Raw genomic sequence first — 24,421 nt, forward strand, 5'->3', positions numbered from 1 at the left:
ATGCAATAAAGAAGGAATAGTGCATCCGACATGAGATACTCGCCTCATAATAGGAGATCCTGCCGTTGCCATAGAAACGCTCCTCGATTTAGAGAGAGAATTCTTAGAACCTATAGTATTTCATGCGAAGCAATTTTTGTGTTAATTCGTCATTGTGAAGGATCGACGGATGCAATAAAGAAGGAATAGTGCACTCGACATGAGACACTTGCCTCCCAATAGGAGATCCTTTCGATGCCATGGGATCGTTCCTCGACTTATAAAGAGAAGGCATAGGACCTATACCATTTCATAGCGACGCAATTTCTTTGATGATACGTCATTGTGAGGGATCGACGGATGCAATAAAGAAGGAATAGTGCGTCCGACATGAGATACTCGCCACCCGATAAGAGAACCTGTCGTTGCCATAGTATCGTTCCTCGATTTAGAAAGAGAAGTCATAGAACCTATAGTATTTCATAGAGTCGCAATTTCTGTGTTAATTCGTCATTGTGAGGGATCGACGGATGCAATAAAGAAAGAATAGTGCATCCGACATGAGATACTCTCCTTCCAATAGAAGATCCTTTCGTTGCCATAGGATCGTTCCTCGATTTAGAAAGAGAAGGCGTAAAACATATGGTATATCATAGCGATGCAATTTCTGTGTTAATTCGTCATTGTGAGGGATCGACGGATGCAATAAAGAAGGAATAGTGCATCCGACATGAGATACCCGCCTCCCAATTGGAGATCCTGTCGTTGATATAGGATCGTTCATCGATTAAGAAAGAGAAGGCATAGAACCTATAGTATTTCATAGCGTCGCAATATGTGTGTTAATTCGTCATTGTGAGGGATCGACGGATGCAATAAAGAAGGAATAGTGCATCCGACATGAGATACTCGCCTCCCAATAGGAGATCCTGTCGTTGCCATAGAAACGCTCCTCGATTTAGAAAGAGAGGTCATAGAAACTATAGTATTTCATAGCGACGCAATTTAAGTGTTAATTCGCCATTGTGAGGGATCGACGGATGCAATAAAGAAGGAATAGTGCATCCGACATGTGATATTCGCCTCCCAGTAGGAGAATCTGTCGTTGCCATAGGATCGTTCCTCGATTTAGAAAGAGAAGTCATAGAACCTATAGTATTTCATAGCGACACAATTTCTGTGTTAATTCGTCATAGTGTGGGATCGACGGATGCAATAAAGAAGAAATATTGCATCCGACATGAGATACTCGCCTCCCAATAGAAGATCCTGTCGTTGCCATAGAAACGCACCTCGATTTAGAAAGAGAGGTCATAGTACCTATAGTATTTCATAGCGACACAATTTCTGTGTTAATTCGTCATTGTGAGGGTTCGACGGATGCAATAAAGAAGGAATAGTGCATCCAACATGAGATACCTGCCTCCCAATAGGAGATCCTGTCGTTGCCATAGGATCCTTTCTCGATTTATAAAGAGAAGGCATAGAACCAATAGTATATCATAGCGACGCAATTTCTTTGTTAATTCGTCAATGTTATTGATCGACGGATGCAATAAAGAAGGAATAGTGCGTCCGACATGAGATACTCGCCTCCCATAGGAGATCGTCTCGTTGCCATAGAAACGCTCCTCGATTTAGAAAGAGTAGTCGTAGAACCTATAGTATTTCATAGCGACGAAATTTCTGTGTTAATTCGTCATTGTGAGGGATCGACGGAAGAAATAAAGAACGAATAGTGGATCCGACATGAGATACTCGCCTCCCAATAGGAGATCTTCTCGTTGCCTTAGGATCGATCCTCGATTTAGAAAGAGAAGGCATAGAACCTATAGTATTTCATAGCGACGCAATTTCTGTGTTTAGTTCGTCATTGTGAGGGATCGACGGATGCAGTAAAGAAGGAATAGTGCATCCGACATGAGATACTCGCCTCCCAATAGGAGATCCTGTCGTAGCCATAGAAACGCCCCTCGATTTAGAATGAGAAGTCATAGAACCTATAGTATTTCATAGCGACGCAATTTCTGTGTTAATTCGTCATTGTGAGGTATCGACGGATGCAATAAAGAAGGAATAGTGCATCCGACACGAGTTACTCGCCTCCCAATAAGAGATCCTGTCGTTGCCATAGATACGCTCTTCGATTTAGGAAGAGAAGTCATAGTACCTATAGTATTTCATAGCGACGGAATTTCTGTGTTAATTCGTCATTGTGAGGGTTCGACGGTTGCAGTAAAGAAGGAATAGTGCATCCGACATGAGATACTCGCCTCCCAATAGGAGATCCTTTCGTAGCCATAGAAACGCCCCTCGATTTAGAAAGAGAAGTCATAGAACCGATAGTATTTCATAGCGACGCAATTTCTGTGGTAATTCGTCATTGTGAGGTATCGACGGATGCAATAAAGAAGGAATAGTGCATCCGACACGAGATACTCGCCTCCCAATAGGAGATCCTGTCGTTGCCATAGAAACGCTCCTCGATTTAGAAAGAGAAGTCATAGAACCTATAGTATTTCATAGCGACGGAATTTCTGTGTTAATTCGTCATTGTGAGCGATCGACGGATGCAATAAAGAAGGAATAGTGCATCCCACATGAGATACTCGCCTCCCAATAGGAGATCCTTTCGATGCCATAGGATCGTTCCTCGATTTAGAAAGAGAAGGCTGAGAACCTATAGTATTTCAATGCGACGCAATTTCTGTGTTAATTCGTCATTGTGAGGGACCGACGGATGCAATAAAGAAGGAATAGTGCATCCGACATGAGATATTGGCCTCCCAATAGGAGATCTTGTCGTTGCCATAGAAACGCTCCTCGATTTAGAAAGAGAAGTCATAGAACCTATAATATTTCATAGCGACGGAATTTCTGTGTTATTCGTCATTGTGAGGGATCGACGGATGCAATAAAGCAGGAATAGTGCATCCGACATGAGATACTCGCCTCACAATAGGAGATCCTTTCGATGCCATGGGATCGTTCCTCGACTTATAAAGAGAAGGCATAGGACCTATACCATTTCATAGCGACGCAATTTCTTTGATGATTCGTCATTGTGAGGGATCGACGGATGCAATAAAGAAGGAATAGTGCGTCCGACATGAGATACTCGCCACCCGATAAGAGAACCTGTCGTTGCCATAGGATCGTTCCTCGATTTAGAAAGAGAAGTCATAGAACCTATAGTATTTCATAGAGTCGCAATTTCTGTGTTAATTCGTCATTGTGAGGGATCGACGGATGCAATAAAGAAAGAATAGTGCATCCGACATGAGATACTCTCCTTCCAATAGAAGATCCTTTCGTTGCCATAGGATCGTTCCTCGATTTAGAAAGAGAAGGCATAAAACATATAGTATTTCATAGCGATGCAATTTCTGTGTTAATTCGTCATTGTGAGGGATCGACGGATGCAATAAAGAAGGAATAGTGCATCCGACATGAGATACTCGCCTCCCAATTGGAGATCCTGTCGTTGATATAGGATCGTTCATCGATTAAGAAAGAGAAGGCATAGAACCTATAGTATTTCATAGCGTCGCAATATCTGTGTTAATTCGTCATTGTGAGGGATCGACGGATGCAATAAGGAAGGAATAGTGCATCCGACATGAGATACTCGCCTCCCAATAGGAGATCCTGTCGTTGCCATAGAAACGCTCCTCGATTTAGAAAGAGAGGTCATAGAAACTATAGTATTTCATAGCGACGCAATTTAAGTGTTAATTCGTCATTGTGAGGGATCGACGGATGCAATAAAGAAGGAATAGTGCATCCGACATGTGATATTCGCCTCCCAGTAGGAGAATCTGTCGTTGCCATAGGATCGTTCCTCGATTTAGAAAGAGAAGTCATAGAACCTATAGTATTTCATAGCGACGCAATTTCGTTGTTAATTCGTCATTGTTATTGATCGACGGATGCAATAAAGAAGGAATAGTGCGTCCGACATGAGATACTCGCCTCCCATAGGAGATCGTCTCGTTGCCATAGAAACGCTCCTCAATTTAGAAAGAGTAGTCGTAGAACCTATAGTATTTCATAGCGACGCAATTTCTGTGTTAATTCGTCATTGTGAGGGATCGACGGAAGAAATAAAGAACGAATAGTGCATCCGACATGAGATACTCGCCTCCCAATAGGAGATCTTCTCGTTGCCTTAGGATCGATCCTCGATTTAGAAAGAGAAGGCATAGAACCTATAGTATTTCATAGCGACGCTATTTCTGTGTTTATTTCGTCATTGTGAGGGATCGACGGATGCAGTAAAGAAGGAATAGTGCATCCGACATGAGATACTCGCCTCCCAATAGGAGATCCTGTCGTAGCCATAGAAACGCCCCTCGATTTAGAAAGAGAAGTCATAGAACCTATAGTATTTCATAGCGACGCAATTTCTGTGTTAATTCGTCATTGTGAGGTATCGACGGATGCAGTAAAGAAGGAATAGTGCATCCGACACGAGTTACTCGCCTCCCAATAAGAGATCCTGTCGTTGCCATATATGCGCTCCTCGATTTAGGAAGAGAAGTCATAGAACCTATAGTATTTCATAGCGACGGAATTTCTGTGTTAATTCGTCATTGTGAGGGATCGACGGATGCAGTAAAGAAGGAATAGTGCATCCGACATGAGATACTCGCCTCCCAATAGGAGATCCTTTCGTAGCCATAGAAACGCCCCCACGATTTAGAAAGAGAAGTCATAGAACCGATAGTATTTCATAGCGACGCAATTTCTGTGTTAATTCGTCATTGTGAGGTATCGACGGATGCAATAAAAATTGAATAGTGCATCCAACACGAGATACTCGCCTCCCAATAGGAGATCCTGTCGTTGCCATAGAAACGCTCCTCGATTTAGAAAGAGAAGTCATAGAACCTATAGTATTTCATAGCGACGGAATTTCTGTGTTAATTCGTCATTGTGAGGGATCGACGGATGCAATAAAGAAGGAATAGTGCATCCCACATGAGATACTCGCCTCCCAATAGGAGATCCTGTCGTTGATATAGGATCGTTCCTCGATTAAGAAAGAGAAGGCATAGAACTTATATTATGTCATAGCGACGCAATTTCTGTTTTAATTCGTCATTGTGACGGATCGACGTATGCAATAAAGAAGGAATTGTGCATCCGACATGAGATACTCGCCTCCCAATAGGAGATCCAGTCGTTGCCATAGAAACGCTCCTCGATTTAGAAAGAGTAGTCATAGAAACTATAGTATTTCATAGCGACGCAATTTCTGTGTTAATTCGTCATTGTGAGTGATCGAAGGATGCAATAAAGAAGGAATAGTGCATCCGACATGAGATACTCGCCTTCGAATAAGAGATCCTGTCGTTGCCATAGAAACGCTCCTTGATTTAGAAAGAGAAGTCATAGAACCTATAGTATCTCATAGCGACGCAATTTCTGTGTTAATTCGTCATTGTGAGGGATCGACGGATGCAATAAAGAAGGAATAGTGCAGCCGACATGAGATACTCGCCTCCTAATAGGAGATCCTGTCGTTGCCATAGAAACGCTCCTCGATTTGGAAAGAGAAGTCATGGAACCTATAGTATTTCATAGCGACGCAGTTTCTGTGTTAATTCGTCATTGTGAGGGATCGACGGATGCAATGAAGAAGAAATAGTGCATCCGACATGAGATACTCGCCTCCCAATAGGAGATCCTGTCGTTGCCATAGAAACGCTCCTCGATTTAGAAAGAGAAGTCATAGAACCTATAGTATTTCATAGCGACGCAACTACTGTGTTAATTCGTCATTGTGAGAGATCGACGGATGGAATAAAGAAGGAATAGTGCATCCGACATGAGATACTCGCCTTCTGATAGGACATCCTGTCGTAGCCATAGAAACGCTCCTCGATTTAGAAAGAGAAGTCATAGAACCTATAGTATTTCATAGCGACGGAATTTCTGTGTTAATTCGTCAGTGTCAGGGATCGACGGATGCAATAAAGAAGGAATAGTGCATCCCACATGAGATCCTCGCCTCCCAATAGGAGATCCTGTCGTTGATATAGGATCGTCCCTCGATTAAGCAAGAGAAGGCATAGAACCTATATTATGTCATAGCGACGCAATTTCTATGTTAATTTGTCATTGTGAGGGATCGGCGGATGCAATAATGAAGGAATAGTGCATCCGACATGAGATACTCGCCTCCCAATAGGAGATCCTGTCGTTGCCATAGAAACGCCCCTCGATTTACAAAGAGTAGTCATAGAACCTATAGTATTTCATAGCGACGCAATTTCTGTGTTAATTCGTCATTGTGAGTGATCGACGGATGCAATAAAGAAGGAATAGTGCATCCGACATGAGATACTCGCCTTCCAATAGGATATCCTGTCGTTGCCATAGAAACGCTCCTTGATTTAGAAAGAGAAGTCATAGAACCTATAGTATCTCATAGCGACGCAATTTCTGTGTTAATTCGTCATTGTGAGGGATCGACGGATGCATTAAAGAAGGAATAGTGCATCCGACATGAGTTACTCGCCTCTCAATAGGAGATCCTGTCGTTGCCATAGAAACGCTCCTCGATTTAGAAAGAGAAATCATGGAACCTATAGTATTTCATAGCGACGCAGTTTCTATGTTAATTCGTCATTGTGAGGGATCGACGGATGCAATAAAGAAGGAATAGTGCATCCGACATGAGATACTCGCCTCCCAATTGGAGATCCTCTCGTTTCCATGGGATCAATCCTCGATTTAGAAAGAGAAGGCATTGAACCTATAGTATTTCATAGCGACGCAATTTCTGTGTTAATTCGTCATTGTGAGGGATCGACGGATGCAGTAAAGAAGGAATAGTGCATCCGACATGAGATACTCGCCTCCCAATAGGAGATCCTTTCGTAGCCATAGAAACGCCCCTCGATTTAGAAAGAGAAGTCATAGGACCGATAGTATTTCATAGCGACGCAATTTCTGTGTTAATTCGTCATTGTGAGGTATCGACGGATGCAATAAAGAAGGAATAGTGCATCCCACATGAGATACTCGCCTCCCAATAGGAGATCCTGTCGTTGATATAGGATCGTTCCTCGATTAAGAAAGAGAAGGCATAGAACTTATATTATGTCATAGCGACGCAATTTCTGTGTTAATTCGTCATAGTGACGGATCGACGGATGCAATAAAGAAGGAATCGTGCATCCGACATGAGATACTCGCCTCCCAATAGGAGATCCTGTCGTTGCCATAGTATCGTTCCTCGATTTAGATAGAGAAGTCATAGAACCTATACTATTTCATAGCGACGCAAATTCTGTGTTAATTCATTATTGTGAGGGATCGACGGATGCAATAAAGAAGGAATAGTGCATCCGACATGAGATACTCGCCTCCCAATAGGAGATCCTGTCGATGCAATAGGATCGTTCTCGATTTAGAAAGAGAAGTCATAGAACCTATAGTATATCATAGCGGCGCAATTTCTGTGTTAATTCGTCATTGTGAAGGATCGACGGATGCAATACAGAAGGAATAGTGCATCCGAAATTAGATACTCGTCTCCAAATAGGAGATCCTGTCGTTGCCATAGAAACGCTCCTCGATTTAGAAAGAGAAGTCATAGAACCTATAGTATTTCATAGCGACGCAATTTCTATGTTAATTCGTCATTGTGAGGGATCGACGGATGCAATAAAGAAGGAATAGTGCATTCGACATGAGATACTCGCCTCGCAATAGGAGATCCTGTCGTTGCCATAGAAACGCTCCTCGATTTAGAAAGGGAAGTCATAGAACCTATAGTATTTCATAGCGACGCAATTTCTGTGTTAATTCGTCATTGTGAGGGATCGACGGATGCAATAAAGAAGGAATAGTTCATCCGACATGAGATACTCGCCTCCCAATAGGAGATCCTGTCGTTGCCATAGAAACGCTCCTCGATATAGTAAGAGAAATCATAGAACCTATAGTATTTCATAGCGACGCAATTTCTGTGTTAAATCGTCATTGTGAAGGATCGACGGATGCAATAAAGAAGGAATAGTGCATCCGGCATGAGATACTCGCCTCCCAATAGGAGATCCTGTCGTTGCCACAGAAACTCTCCTCGATTTAGAAAGACAAGTCATAGGTCCTATAGTATTTCATAGCGACGAAATTTCTGTGTTAATTCCTCATTGTGAGGGATCGACGGATGCAATAAAGAAGGAATAGTGCATCCGACATGAGATACTCGCCTCCCAATAGGAGATCAAGTCGTTGCCATAGGATCGTTCCTCGATTTAGAAAGAGAAATCAAAGAACCTATAGTATTTCATAGCGACGCAATTTCTGTGTTAATTCGTCATTGTGAGGGACCGACGGATGCAATAAAGAAGGAATAGTGCATCCGAAATGAAATACTCGCCTCCCAATAGGAGATCGTGTCGTTGCCATAGAACGCTCCTCGATTTAGGAAGAGAAGTCATAAAACCTATAGTATTTCATAGCGACGATATTTCTGTGTTAATTCGTCATTGTGAGGGATCGACGGATGCAATAAAGAAGGAATAGTGCATCCGACATGAGATACTCGCCTCCTAATAGGAGATCCCGTCGTTGCCACAGAAACGCTCCTCGATTTAGAAAGAGAAGTTACAGAACCTATAGTATTTCATAGCGACGCAATTTCTGCGTTAATTCGTCATTGTGAGGGATCGACGGATGCAATAAAGAAGGAATAGCGCATCCGACATGAGATACTATCCTCCCAATAGGAGATCCTGTCGTTGCCATAGAAACGCTCCTCGATTTAGAAAGAGAAGTCGTAGAACCTATAGTATTTCATAGCGACGCAATTTCTGTGTTAAATCGTCATTGTGAGGGATCGATGGATGCAATAAAGAAGGAATAGTGCATCCGACATGAGATACTCGCCTCCCAAATGGAGATCCTGTCGTTGCCATAGAAACGCTCCTCGATTTAGAAAGAGAAGTCATGGAACCTATAGTATTTCATAGCGACGCAGTTTCTGTGTTAATTCGTCATTGTGAGGGATCGACGGATGGAATAAAGAGGGAATAGTGCATCCGACATGAGATACTCGCCTCCCAATAGGAGATCCTGTCGTTGCCATAGAAACGCTCCTCGATTTAGAAAGAGAAGTCATGGAACCTATAGTATTTCATAGCGACTCAGTTTCTGTGTTAATTCGTCATTGTGAGGGATCGACGGATGCAATAAAGAAGGAATAGTGCATCCGACATGAGATACTCGTCTCCCAATAGGAGATATTGTCGTTGCAATAGAAACGCTCCTCGATTTAGAAAGAGAAGTCATAGAACCTATAGTATTTCATAGCGACGCAATTTCTGTGTTAATTCGTCATTGTGAGAGATCGACGGATGGAATAAAGAAGGAATAGTGCATCCGACATGAGATACTCGCCTTCCAATAGGAGATCCTGTCGTTGCCATAGAAACGCTCCTCGATTTAGAAAGAGAAGTCATAAAACCTATAGTATTTCATAGCGACGATATTTCTGTGTTAATTCGTCATTGTGAGGGATCGACGGATGCAATAAAGAAGGAATAGTGCATCCGACATGAGATACTCGCCTCCTAATAGGAGATCCCGTCGTTGCCATAGATACGCTCCTCGATTTAGAAAGAGAAGTTATAGAACCTATAGTATTTCATAGCGACGGAATTTCTGTGTTAATTCGTCATTGTGAGGGATCGACGGATGCAATAAAGAAGGAATAGCGCATCCGACATGAGATACTATCCTCCCAATAGGAGATCCTGTCGTTGCCATAGAAACGCTCCTCGATTTAGAAAGAGAAGTCATAGAACCTATAGTATTTCATAGCGACGCAATTTCTGTGTTAAATCGTCATTGTGAGGGATCGATGGATGCAATAAAGAAGGAATAGTGCATCCGACATGAGATACTCGCCTCCCAAATTGAGATCCTGTCGTTGCCATAGAAACGCTCCTCGATTTAGAAAGAGAAGTCATGGAACCTATAGTATTTCATAGCGAAGCAGTTTCTGTGTTAATTCGTCATTGTGAGGGATCGACGGATGGAATAAAGAAGGAATAGTGCATCCGACATGAGATACTCGCCTCCCAATAGGAGATTCTGTCGTTGCCATAGAAACGCTCCTCGATTTAGAAAGAGAAGTCATGGAACCTATAGTATTTCATAGCGACGCAGTTTCTGTGTTAATTCGTCATTGTGAGGGATCGACGGATGCAATAAAGAAGGAATAGCGCATCCGACATGAGATACTATCCTCCCAATAGGAGATCCTTTCGTTGCCATAGAAACGCTCCTCGATTTAGAAAGAGAAGTCATAGAACCTATAGTATTTCATAGCGACGCAATTGCTGTGTTAAATCGTCATTGTGAGGGATCGATGGATGCAATAATGAAGGAATAGTGCATCCGACATGAGATACTCGTCTCCCAATAGGAGATATTGTCGTTGCAATAGAAACGCTCCTCGATTTAGAAAGAGAAGTCATAGAACCTATAGTATTTCATAGCGACGCAATTTCTGTGTTAATTCGTCATTGTGAGGGATCGACGGATGCAAAAAAGATGGAATAGTGCATCCGACAGGAGATACTCGCTTCCCAATAGGAGAACCTGTCGTTGCCATAGAAACGCACCTCGATTTAAAAAGAGAAGTCATAGAACCTATAGTATTTCATAGCGACGCAATTTCTGTGTTAATTCGTCATTGTGAGGGATCGACGGATGCAATAAAGAAGGAATAGTGCATCCGACATGAGATAATCGCCTCCCAATAGGAGATCCTCTCGTTGCCATAGGATCGTTCCTCGATTTAGAAAGAGAAGTCATAGAACCTATAGTATTTCATAGCGACCCAATTTCTGTGTTAATTCGTCAGTGTGAGGGATCGACGGATGCAATAAAGAAGGAATAGTGCATCTGACATGAGATACTCGCCTCCCAATAGGAGATCCTGTCGTTGCCATAGAAATGCTCCTCAATTTAGGAAGAGAAGTCATAGAACCTATAGTATTTCATAGCGACGCAATTTCTGTGTTAATTCGTCATTGTGAGGGATCGACGGATGCAATACAGAAGGAATAGTGCATCCGACGTGAGATACTCGCCTCCCAATAGGAGATCCTGTCGTTGCCCTAGAAACGCCCCTCGATTTAGAAAGAGAAGTCATAGAACCTATAGTATTTCATAGCGATGCAATTTTGTGTTAATTCGTCATTGTGAGGGATCGACAGATGCAATAAAGAAGGAATTGTGCATCCGACATAAGATACTCGCCTCCCAATTGGAGATCCTGTCGTTGCCACAGAAACGCTCCTCGATTTAGAAAGAGAAGTCATAGGTTCTATAGTATTTCATAGCGACGCAATTTCTGTGTTAATTCGTCGTTGTGAGGGATCGACGGATGCAATAAAGAAGGAATAGTGCATCCGACATGAGATACTCGCCTCCCAATAGGAGATCCTGTCGTTGCATTGGAAACGCTTCTCGATTTAGAAAGAGAAGTCATAGAACGTATAGTATTTCATAGCGACGCCATTTTCTGTGTTAATTCGTCATTGTGAGGGATCGACGGATGCAATAAAGAAGGAATAGTGCATCCGACATGAGATACTTGCCTATCAATAGGAGATCCTGTCGTTTCCATAGAAACGCTCCTCGATTTAGAAAGAGAAATCATAGAACATTTAGTATTTCATAGCGACGCAAATTCTGTGTTAATTCCTCATTGTGAGGGATCGACGGATGCAATAAAGAAGGAATTGTGCATCCGACATGAGATACTCGCCTCTCAATTGGAGATGCTGTCGTTGCCATAGAAACGCTCCTCGATTTAGAGAGAGAAATCAAAGAACCTATAGTATTTCATAGCGACGCAATTTCTGTGTTAATTCGTCATTGTGAGGGCCGACGGATGCAATAAAGAAGGAATAGTGCATCCGAAATGAAATACTCGCCTCCCAATAGGAGATCCTGTCGTTGCCATAGAAACGCTCCTCGATTTAGAAAGAGAAGTCATAAAACCTATAGTATTTCATAGCGACGCAATTTCTGTGTTAATTCTTCATTGTGAGGGATCGACTGATGCAATAAAGAAGGAAAGGTGCATCCGACATGAGATACTCGCCTCCTAATAGGAGATCCCGTCGTTGCCATTGAAACGCTCCTCGATTTAGAAAGAGAAGTCATAGGACCTATAGTATTTCATAGCGACGCAATTTCTGTGTTAATTCGTCATTGTGAGGGATCGACGGATGCAATAAAGAAGGAATAGTTCATCCGACATGAGATACTCGCCTCCCAATAGGAGATCCTCTCGTTGCCACAGAAACGCTCCTCGATTTAGAAAGAGAAATCATAGAATCTATAGTATTTCATAGCGACGCAATTTCTGTGTTAAATCGTCATTGTGAGGGATCAACAGATGCAATAAAGAAGGAATAGTGCATCCGACATGAGATACTCGCCTCCCAATAGGAGATCCTGTCGTTGCCACAGAAACGCTCCTCGATTTAGAAACAGAAGTCATAGGTCCTATAGTATTTCATAGCGACGCAATTTCTGTGTTAATTCGTCATTGTGAGGGATCGACGGATGCAATAAGGAAGGAATAGTGCATCCGACATGAGATACTCGCCTCCCAATAGGAGATCCTGTCGTTGCCCTAGAAACGCTCCTCGATTTAGAAAGAGAAGTCATAGAACCCATAGTATTTCATAGCGACGCAATTTTGTGTTAACTCGTCATTGTGAGGGATCGACAGATGCAATAAAGAACGAATAGTGCAACCGACATGAGATACTTGCCTCCGAATAGGAGATCCTCTCGTTGCCATAGGATCGTTCCTCGATTTAGAAAGAGAAGTCATAGAACCTATAGTATTTCATAGCGACCCAATTTCTGTGTTAATTCGTCAGTGTGAGGGATCGACGGATGCAATAAAGAAGGAATAGTGCATCCGACATGAGATACTCGCCTCCTAATAGGAGATCCCGTCGTTGCCATAGAAACGCTCCTCGATTTAGAAAGAGAAGTTATAGAACCTATAGTATTTCATAGCGACGCAATTTCTGTGTTAATTCGTCATTGTGAGGGATCGACGGATGCAATAAAGAAGGAATAGCGCATCCGACATGAGATACTATCCTCCCAATAGGAGATCCTGTCGTTGCCATAGAAACGCTCCTCGATTTAGAAAGAGAAGTCATAGAACCTATAGTATTTCATAGCGACGCAATTTCTGTGTTAAATCGTCATTGTGAGGGATCGATGGATGCAATGAAGAAGGAATAGTGCATCCGACATGAGATACTCCCCTCCCAAATGGAGATCCTGTCGTTGCCATAGAAACGCTCCTCGATTTAGAAAGAGAAGTCATGGAACCTATAGTATTTCATAGCGACGCAGTTTCTGTGTTAATTCGTCATTGTGAGGGATCGACGGATGGAATAAAGAAGGAATAGTGCATCCGACATGAGATACTCGCCTCCCAATAGGAGATCCATTCGTTGCCATAGAAACGCTCCTCGCTTTAGAAAGAGAAGTCATGGAACCTATAGTATTTCATAGCGACTCAGTTTCTGTGTTAATTCGTCATTGTGAGGGATCGACGGATGCAATAAAGAAGGAATAGTGCATCCGACATGAGATACTCGTCTCCCAATAGGAGATATTGTCGTTGCAATAGAAACGCTCCTAGATTTAGAAAGAGAAGTCATAGAACATATGGTATTTCATAGCGACGCAATTTCTGTGTTAATTCGTCATTGTGAGAGATCGACGGATGGAATAAAGAAGGAATAGTGCATCCGACATGAGATACTCGCCTTCCAATAGGAGATCCTGTCGTTGCCATAGAAACGCTCCTCGATTTAGAAAGAGAAGTCATAGAAACTATAGTATTTCATAGCGACGAAATTTCTGTGTTAATTCGTGATTGTGAGGGATCGACGGATGCAATAAAGATGGAATAGTGCATCCGACAGGAGATACTCGCCTCCCAATAGGAGAACCCGTCGTTGCCATTGAAACGCACCTCGATTTAGAAAGAGAAGTCATAGAACCTATAGTATTTCATAGCGTCGCAATTTCTGTGTTAAATCGTCATTGTGAGGGATCGACGGATGCAGTAAAGAAGGAATAGTGCATCCGACATGAGATAATCGCCTCCCAATAGGAGATCCTCTCGTTGCCACAGGATCGTTCCTCGATTTAGAAAGAGAAGTCATAGAACCTATAGTATTTTGTAGCGACCCAATTTCTGTGTTAATTCGTCATTGTGAGGGATCGACGAATGCAATAAAGAAGGAATAGTGCATCCGACATGAGATACTCGCCTCCCAATAAGTGATCCTGTCGTTGCCCTAGAAACGCTCCTCGATTTAGAAAGAGAAGTCATAGAACCTATAGTATTTCATAGCGACGCAATTTCTGTGTTAATTCGTCATTGTGAGGGATCGACAGATGCAATAAGGAAGGAATAGTGCATCCGACATGAGATACTCGCCTCCCAATTGGAGATGCTGTCGTTGCCATAGAAACGCTCCTCCATTTAGAAAGAGAAATCAAAGAACCTATAGTATTTCATAGCGACGCAATTTCAGTGTTAATTCGTCATTGTGAGTGACCGACGGATGCAATAAGGAAGGAATAGTGCATCCGAAATGAAATACTCGCCTCCCAATAGGAGATCGTGTCGTTGCCATAGAAACGCTCCTCGATTTAGAAAGAGAAGTCATAGAACCTATAGTATTTCATAGCGACGCAATTTCTGTGTTAATTCGTAATTGTGAGGGATCGACGGATGCAATAAAGAAGGAATAGTCCATCCGACATGAGATACTCGCCTCCCAATAGGAGATCCTGTCGTTGCCATAGAAACGCTCCTCGATTTAGAAAGAGAAGTCATAGAACGTTTAGTATTTCATAGCGACGCAATTTCTGTGTTAATTCGTCATTGTGAGGGATCGACGGATGCAATAAAGAAGGAATAGTGCATCCGACATGAGATACTCGCCTATCAATAGGAGATCCTGTCGTTTCCATATAAACGCTCCTCGATTTAGAAAGAGAAATCATAGAACCTTTAGTATTTCATAGCGACGCAATTTCTGTGTTAATTCCTCATTGTGAGGGATCGACGGATGCAATAAAGAAGGAATTGTGCACCCGACATGAGATACTCGCCTCCAAATTGGAGATGCTGTCGTTGCCATAGAAACGCTCCTCGATTTAGAAAGAGAAATCAAAGAACCCATAGTATTTCATAGCGACGCAATTTCTGTGTTAATTCGTCATTGTGAGGGACCGACGGATGCAATAAAGAAGGAATAGTGCATCCGAAATGAAATATTAGCCTCCCAATAGGAGATCCTGTCGTTGCCATAGAAACGCACCTCGATTTAGAAAGAGAAGTCATAAAACCTATAGTATTTCATAGCGACGCAAATTCTGTGTTAATTCGTCATTGTGAGGGATCGACGGATGCAATAAAGAAGGAATAGTGCATCCGACATGAGATACTCGCCTCCCAATAGGAGATCCTTTCGTTGCCCTAGAAACGCTCCTCGATTTAGAAAGAGAAGTCATAGAACCTATAGTATTTCATAGCGACGCAATTTTGTGTTAATTCGTCATTGTGAGGGATCGACAGATGCAATAAAGAACGAATAGTGCAACCGACATGAGATACTTGCCTCTCAATAGGAGATCCTGCCGTTGCCATAGAAACGCTCCTCGATTTGGAAAGAGAAGTCACAGAACCTATAGTATTTCATAGCGACGCAATTTCTGTGTTAAATCATTATTGTGAGGGATCGACCGATGCAATAAAGAAGGAATAGTGCATCCGACATGGGATACTCGCCTATCAATAGGAGATCCTGTCGTATCCATAGAAACGCTCCTCGATTTAGAAAGAGAAATCATAGGACATTTAGTACTTCATAGCGACGCAATTTCTGTGTTAATTCCTCATTGTGAGGGATCGACGGATGCAATAAAGAAGGAATTGTGCATCCGACATGAGATACTCGCCTCCCAATTGGAGATGCTCTCGTTGATATAGAAACGCTCCTCGATTTAGAAAGAGAAATCAAAGAACCTATAGTATTTCATAGCGACGCAATTTCTGTGTTAATTCGTCATTGTGAGGGACCGACGGATGCAATAAAGAAGGAATAGTGCACCCGAAATTAAATACTCGCCTCCCAATAGGAGATCGTGTCGTTGCCATAGAAACGCTCCTCGATTTAGAAAGAGAAGTCATAGAACCTATAGTATTTCATAGCGACGCAATTTCTGTGTTAATTCGTCATTGTGAGGGATCGACGGATGCAATAAAGAAGGAATAGTTCATCCGACATGAGATACACGCCTCCCAATAGGAGATCCTGTCGTTGCCATAGAAACGCTCCTCGATTTAGAAAGAGAAATCATAGAACCTATAGTATTTCATAGCGACGCAATTTCTGTGTTAAATCGTCATTGTGAGGGATCGACGGATGCAATAAAGAATGAATAGTGCATCCGACATGAGATACTCGCCTCCCAATAGGAGATCCTGTCGTTGCCACAGAAACGCTCCTCGATTTAGAAAGAGAAGTCATAGAACCTATAGTATTTCATAGCGACGCAATTTCTGTGTTAATTCGTCATTGTGAGGGACCGACGGATGCAATAAAGAAGGAATAGTGCATCCGAAATGAAACACTCGCCTCCCAATTGGAGATCCTGTCGTTGCCATAGATACGCTCCTCGATTTAGAAAGAGAATTCATAAAACCTATAGTATTTCATAGCGACGCAATTTCTGTGTTAATTTGTCATTGTGAGGGATCGAAGGATGCAATAAAGAAGGAATAGTGCATCCGACATGAGATACTCGCCTCCCAATAGGAGATCCTGTCGTAGCATTGGAAACGCTCCTCGATTTAGAAAGAGAAGTCATAGAACCTATAGTATCTCATAGCGACGCAATTTCTGTGTTAATTCGTCATTGTGAGGGACCGACGGATGCAATAAAGAAGGAATAGTGCATCCGAAATGAAATACTCGCCTCCCAATTGGAGATCCTGTCGTTGCCATAGAAACGCTCCTCGATTTAGAAAGAGAAGTCATAAAACCTATAGTATTTCATAGCGACGCAATTTCTGTGTTAATTTGTCATTGTGAGGGATCGAAGGATGCAATAAAGAAGGAATAGTGCATCCGACATGAGATACTCGCCTCCCAATAGGAGATCCTGTCGTTGCCACAGAAACGCTCCTCGATTTAGAAAGAGAAATCATAGAACCTTAGTATTTCATAGCGACGCAATTTCTGTGTTAAATCGTCATTGTGAGGGATCGACGGATGCAATAAAGAAGGAATAGTGCATCCGACATGAGATACTCGCCTCCCAATAGGAGATCCTGTCGTTGCCACAGAAACGCTCCTCGATTTAGAAACAGAAGTCATAGGTCCTATAGTATTTCATAGCGACGCAATTTCTGTGTTAATTCGTCATTGTGAGGGATCGACGGATGCAATAAAGAAGGAATAGTGCATCCGACATGAGATACTCGCCTCCCAATAGGAGATCCTGTCGTTGCATTGGAAACGCTCCTCGATTTAGAAAGAGAAGTCATAGAACCTATAGTATTTCATAGCGACGCAATTTCTGTGTTAAATCGTCATTGTGAGAGATCGATGGATGCAATAAAGAAGGAATAGTGCATCCGACATGAGATACTCGCCTCACAAATGGAGATCCTGTCGTTGCCATAGAAACGCTCCTTGATTTAGAAAGAGAAGTCATGGAACCTATAGTATTTCATAGCGACGCAGTTTCTGTGTCAATTCGTCATTGTGGGGGATCAATGGATGCAATAAAGAAGGAATAGTGCATCCGACATGAGATACTCGCCTCCCAATAGGAGATCCTGTCGTTGCCATAGAAACGCTCCTCAATTCAGAACGAGAAGTCATGGAACCTATAGTATTTCATAGCGACGCAGTTTCTCTGTTAATTCGTCATTGTGAGGGATCGACGGATGCAATAAAGAAGGAATAGTGCATCCGACATGAGATACTCGCCTCCCAATAGGAGATCCATTCGTTGCCATAGAAACGCTCCTCGCTTTAGAAAGAGAAGTCATGGAACCTATAGTATTTCATAGCGACTCAGTTTCTGTGTTAATTCGTCATTGTGAGGGATCGACGGATGCAATAAAGAAGGAATAGTGCATCCGACATGAGATACTCGCCTCCCAATAGGAGATCCTGTCGTTGCATTGGAAACGCTCCTCGATTTAGAAAGAGAAGTCATAGAACCTATAGTATTTCATAGCGACGCAATTTCTGTGTTAAATCGTCATTGTGAGGGATCGATGGATGCAATGAATTAGGAATAGTGCATCCGACATGAGATACTCCCCTCCCAAATGGAGATCCTGTCGTTGCCATAGAAACGTTCCTCGATTTAGAAAGAGAAGTCATGGAACCTATAGTATTTCATAGCGACGCAGTTTCTGTGTTAATTCGTCATTGTGAGGGATCGACGGATGGAATAAAGAAGGAATAGTGCATCCGACATGAGATACTCGCCTCCCAATAGGAGATCCATTCGTTGCCATAGAAACGCTCCTCGCTTTAGAAAGAGAAGTTATGGAACCTATAGTATTTCATAGCGACTCAGTTTCTGTGTTAATTCGTCATTGTGAGGGATCGACGGATGCAATAAAGAAGGAATAGTGCATCCGACATGAGATACTCGTCTCCCAATAGGAGATATTGTCGTTGCAATAGAAACGCTCCTAGATTTAGAAAGAGAAGTCATAGAACCTATGGTATTTCATAGCGACGCAATTTCTGTGTTAATTCGTCATTGTGAGAGATCGACGGATGGAATAAAGAAGGAATAGTGCATCCGACATGAGATACTCGCCTTCCAATAGGAGATCCTGTCGTTGCCATAGAAACGCTCCTCGATTTAGAAAGAGAAGTCATAGAAACTATAGTATTTCATAGCGACGAAATTTCTGTGTTAATTCGTGATTGTGAGGGATCGACGGATGCAATAAAGATGGAATAGTGCATCCGACAGGAGATACTCGCCTCCCAATAGGAGAACCCGTCGTTGCCATTGAAACGCACCTCGATTTATAAAGAGAAGTCATAGAACCTATAGTATTTCATAGCGTCGCAATTTCTGTGTTAAATCGTCATTGTGAGGGATCGACGGATGCAGTAAAGCAGGAATAGTGCATCCGACATGAGATAATCGCCTCCCAATAGGAGATCCTCTCGTTGCCACAGGATCGTTCCTCGATTTAGAAAGAGAAGTCATAGAACCTATAGTATTTTGTAGCGACCCAATTTCTGTGTTAATTCGTCATTGTGAGGGATCGACGAATGCAATAAAGAAGGAATAGTGCATCCGACATGAGATACTCGCCTCCCAATAAGTGATCCTGTCGTTGCCCTAGAAACGCTCCTCGATTTAGAAAGAGAAGTCATAGAACCTATAGTATTTCATAGCGACGCAATTTCTGTGTTAATTCGTCATTGTGAGGGATCGACAGATGCAATAAGGAAGGAATAGTGCATCCGACATGAGATACTCGCCTCCAAATTGGAGATGCTGTCGTTGCCATAGAAACGCTCCTCGATTTAGAAAGAGAAATCAAAGAACCTATAGTATTTCATAGCGACGCAATTTCTGTGTTAATTCGTCATTGTGAGGGACCGACGGATGCAATAAAGAAGGAATAGTGCATCCGAAATGAAATATTAGCCTCCCAATAGGAGATCCTGTCGTTGCCATAGAAACGCACCTCGATTTAGAAAGAGAAGTCATAAAACCTATAGTATTTCATAGCGACGCAAATTCTGTGTTAATTCGTCATTGTGAGGGATCGACGGATGCAATAAAGAAGGAATAGTGCATCCGACATGAGATACTCGCCTCCCAATAGGAGATCCTTTCGTTGCCCTAGAAACGCTCCTCGATTTAGAAAGAGAAGTCATAGAACCTATAGTATTTCATAGCGACGCAATTTTGTGTTAATTCGTCATTGTGAGGGATCGACAGATGCAATAAAGAACGAATAGTGCAACCGACATGAGATACTTGCCTCTCAATAGGAGATCCTGCCGTTGCCATAGAAACGATCCTCGATTTGGAAAGAGATTTCATAGAACCTATAGTATTTCATAGCGACGCAATTTCTGTGTTAAATCATTATTGTGAGGGATCGACGGATGCAATAAAGAAGGAATAGTGCATCCGACATGGGATACTCGCCTATCAATAGGAGATCCTGTCGTATCCATAGAAACGCTCCTCGATTTAGAAAGAGAAATCATAGAACCTTTAGTACTTCATAGCGACGCAATTTCTGTGTTAATTCCTCATTGTGAGGGATCGACGGATGCAATAAAGAAGGAATTGTGCATCCGACATGAGATACTCGCCTCCCAATTGGAGATGCTCTCGTTGATATAGAAACGCTCCTCGATTTAGAAAGAGAAATCAAAGAACCTATAGTATTTCATAGCGACGCAATTTCTGTGTTAATTCGTCATTGTGAGGGACCGACGGATGCAATAAAGAAGGAATAGTGCACCCGAAATGAAATACTCGCCTCCCAATAGGAGATCGTGTCGTTGCCATAGAAACGCTCCTCGATTTAGAAAGAGAAGTCATAGAACCTATAGTATTTCATAGCGACGCAATTTCTGTGTTAATTCGTCATTGTGAGGGATCGACGGATGCAATAAAGAAGGAATAGTTCATCCGACATGAGATACTCGCCTCCCAATAGGAGATCCTGTCGTTGCCATAGAAACGCTCCTCGATTTAGAAAGAGAAATCATAGAACCTATAGTATTTCATAGCGACGCAATTTCTGTGTTAAATCGTCATTGTGAGGGATCAACGGATGCAATAAAGAATGAATAGTGCATCCGACATGAGATACTCGCCTCCCAATAGGAGATCCTGTCGTTGCCACAGAAACGCTCCTCGATTTAGAAAGAGAAGTCATAGAACCTATAGTATTTCATAGCGACGCAATTTCTGTGTTAATTCGTCATTCTGAGGGTCCGACGGATGCAATAAAGAAGGAATAGTGCATCCGAAATGAAACACTCGCCTCCCAATTGGAGATCCTGTCGTTGCCATAGATACGCTCCTCGATTTAGAAAGAGAAGTCATAAAACCTATAGTATTTCATAGCGACGCCATTTCTGTGTTAATTTGTCATTGTGAGGGATCGAAGGATGCAATAAAGAAGGAATAGTGCATCCGACATGAGATACTCGCCTCCCAATAGGAGATCCTGTCGTTGCATTGGAAACGCTCCTCGATTTAGAAAGAGAAGTCATAGAACCTATAGTATCTCATAGCGACGCAATTTCTGTGTTAATTCGTCATTGTGAGGGACCGACGGATGCAATAAAGAAGGAATAGTGCATCCGAAATGAAATACTCGCCTCCCAATTGGAGATCCTGTCGTTGCCATAGAAACGCTCCTCGATTTAGAAAGAGAAGTCATAAAACCTATAGTATTTCATAGCGACGCAATTTCTGTGTTAATTTGTCATTGTGAGGGATCGAAGGATGCAATAAAGGAGGAATAGTGCATCCGACATGAGATACTCGCCTCAGAATAGGAGATCCTGTCGTTGCCACAGAAACGCTCCTCGATTTAGAAAGAGAAATCATAGAACCTTAGTATTTCATAGCGACGCAATTTCTGTGTTAAATCGTCATTGTGAGGGATCGACGGATGCAATAAAGAAGGAATAGTGCATCCGACATGAGATACTCGCCTCCCAATAGGAGATCCTGTCGTTGCCACAGAAACGCTCCTCGATTTAGAAACAGAAGTCATAGGTCCTATAGTATTTCATAGCGACGCAATTTCTGTGTTAATTCGTCATTGTGAGGGATCGACGGATGCAATAAAGAAGGAATAGTGCATCCGACATGAGATACTCGCCTCCCAATAGGAGATCCTGTCGTTGCATTGGAAACGCTCCTCGATTTAGAAAGAGAAGTCATAGAACCTATAGTATTTCATAGCGACGCAATTTCTGTGTTAAATCGTCATTGTGAGGGATCGATGGATGCAATAAAGAAGGAATAGTGCATCCGACATGAGATACTCGCCTTACAAATGGAGATCCTGTCGTTGCCATAGAAACGCTCCTTGATTTAGAAAGAGAAGTCATGGAACCTATAGTATTTCATAGCGACGCAGTTTCTGTGTCAATTCGTCATTGTGGGGGATCAACGGATGCAATAAAGAAGGAATAGTGCATCCGACATGAGATACTCGCCTCCCAATAGGAGATCCTGTCGTTGCCATAGAAACGCTCCTCAATTCAGAAAGAGAAGTCATGGAACCTATAGTATTTCATAGCGACGCAGTTTCTCTGTTAATTCGTCATTGTGAGGGATCGACGGATGCAATAAAGAAGGAATAGTGCATCCGACATGAGATACTCGTCTCCCAATAGGAGATCCTGTCGTTGCCATAGAAACGCTCCTCGATTTAGAAAGAGAAGTCATAGAACCTATAGTATTTCATAGCGACGCAATTTCTGTGTTAATTCGTCATTGTGAGAGATCGACGGATGGAATAAAGAAGGAATAGTGCATCCGACATGAGATACTCGCCTTCCAATAGGAGATCCTGTCGTTGCCATAGAAACGCTCCTCGATTTAGAAAGAGAAATCATAGAACCTATAGTATTTCATAGCGACGAAATTTCTGTGTTAATTCGTGATTGTGAGGGATCGACGGATGCAATAAAGATGGAATAGTGCATCCGACATGAGATACTCGCCTCCCAATAGGAGATCCTTTCGTTGCCCTAGAAACGCTCCTCGATTAAGAAAGAGAAGTCATAGAACCTATAGTATTTCATAGCGACGCAATTTCTGTGTTAATTCCTCATTGTGAGGGATCGACGGATGCAATAAAGAAGGAATTGTGCATCCGACATGAGATACTCGCCTCCCAATTGGAGATGCTCTCGTTGATATAGAAACGCTCCTCGATTTAGAAAGAGAAATCAAAGAACCTATAGTATTTCATAGCGACGCAATTTCTGTGTTAATTCGTCATTGTGAGGGACCGACGGATGCAATTAAGAAGGAATAGTGCACCCGAAATGAAATACTCGCCTCCCAATAGAAGATCGTGTCGTTGCCATAGAAACGCTCCTCGATTTAGAAAGAGAAGTCATAGAACCTATAGTACTTCATAGCGACGCAATTTCTGTGTTAATTCGTCATTGCGAGGGATCGACGGATGCAATAAAGAAGGAATAGTTCATCCGACATGAGATACTCGCCTCCCAATAGGAGATCCTGTCGTTGCCATAGAAACGCTCCTCGATTTAGAAAGAGAAATCATAGAACCTATAGTATTTCATAGCGACGCAATTTCTGTGTTAAATCGTCATTGTGAGGGATCGACGGATGCAATAAAGAAGGAATAGTGCATCCGACATGAGATACTCGCCTCCCAATAGGAGATCCTGTCGTTGCCACAGAAACGCTCCTCGATTTAGAAAGAGAAGTCATAGAACCTATAGTATTTCATAGCGACGCAATTTCTGTGTTAATTCGTCATTGTGAGGGACCGACGGATGCAATAAAGAAGGAATAGTGCATCCGAAATGAAATACTCGCCTCCCAATTGGAGATCCTGTCGTTGCCATAGATACGCTCCTCGATTTAGAAAGAGAAGTCATAAAACCTATAGTATTTCATAGCGACGCAATTTCTGTGTTAATTTGTCATTGTGAGGGTTCGAAGGATGCAATAAAGAAGGAATAGTGCATCCGACATGAGATACTCGCCTCCCAATAGGAGATCCTGTCGTTGCATTGGAAACGCTCCTCGATTTAGAAAGAGAAGTCATAGAACCTATAGTATCTCATAGCGACGCAATTTCTGTGTTAATTCGTCATTGTGAGGGAGCGACGGATGCAATAAAGAAGGAATAGTGCATCCGACATGAGATACTCGCCTCCCAATTGGAGATCCTGTCGTTGCCACAGAAAAGCTCCTCGATTTAGAAAGAGAAATCATAGAACCTTAGTATTTCATAGCGACGCAATTTCTGTGTTAAATCGTCATTGTGAGGGATCGACGGATGCAATAAAGAAGCAATAGTGCATCCGACATGAGATACTCGCCTCCCAATAGGAGATCCTGTCGTTGCCACAGAAACGCTCCTCGATTTAGAAACAGAAGTCATAGGTCCTATAGTATTTCATAGCGACGCAATTTCTGTGTTAATTCGTCATTGTGAGGGATCGACGGATGCAATAAAGAAGGAATAGTGCATCCGACATGAGATACTCGCCTCCCATTAGGAGATCCTGTCGTTGCATTGGAAACGCTCCTCGATTTAGAAAGAGAACTCATAGAACCTATAGTATTT

Source organism: Schistocerca cancellata, chromosome 7 (assembly GCF_023864275.1).
Source record: "Schistocerca cancellata isolate TAMUIC-IGC-003103 chromosome 7, iqSchCanc2.1, whole genome shotgun sequence".
NCBI classification, from domain to species: Eukaryota; Metazoa; Arthropoda; class Insecta; order Orthoptera; family Acrididae; genus Schistocerca; species Schistocerca cancellata.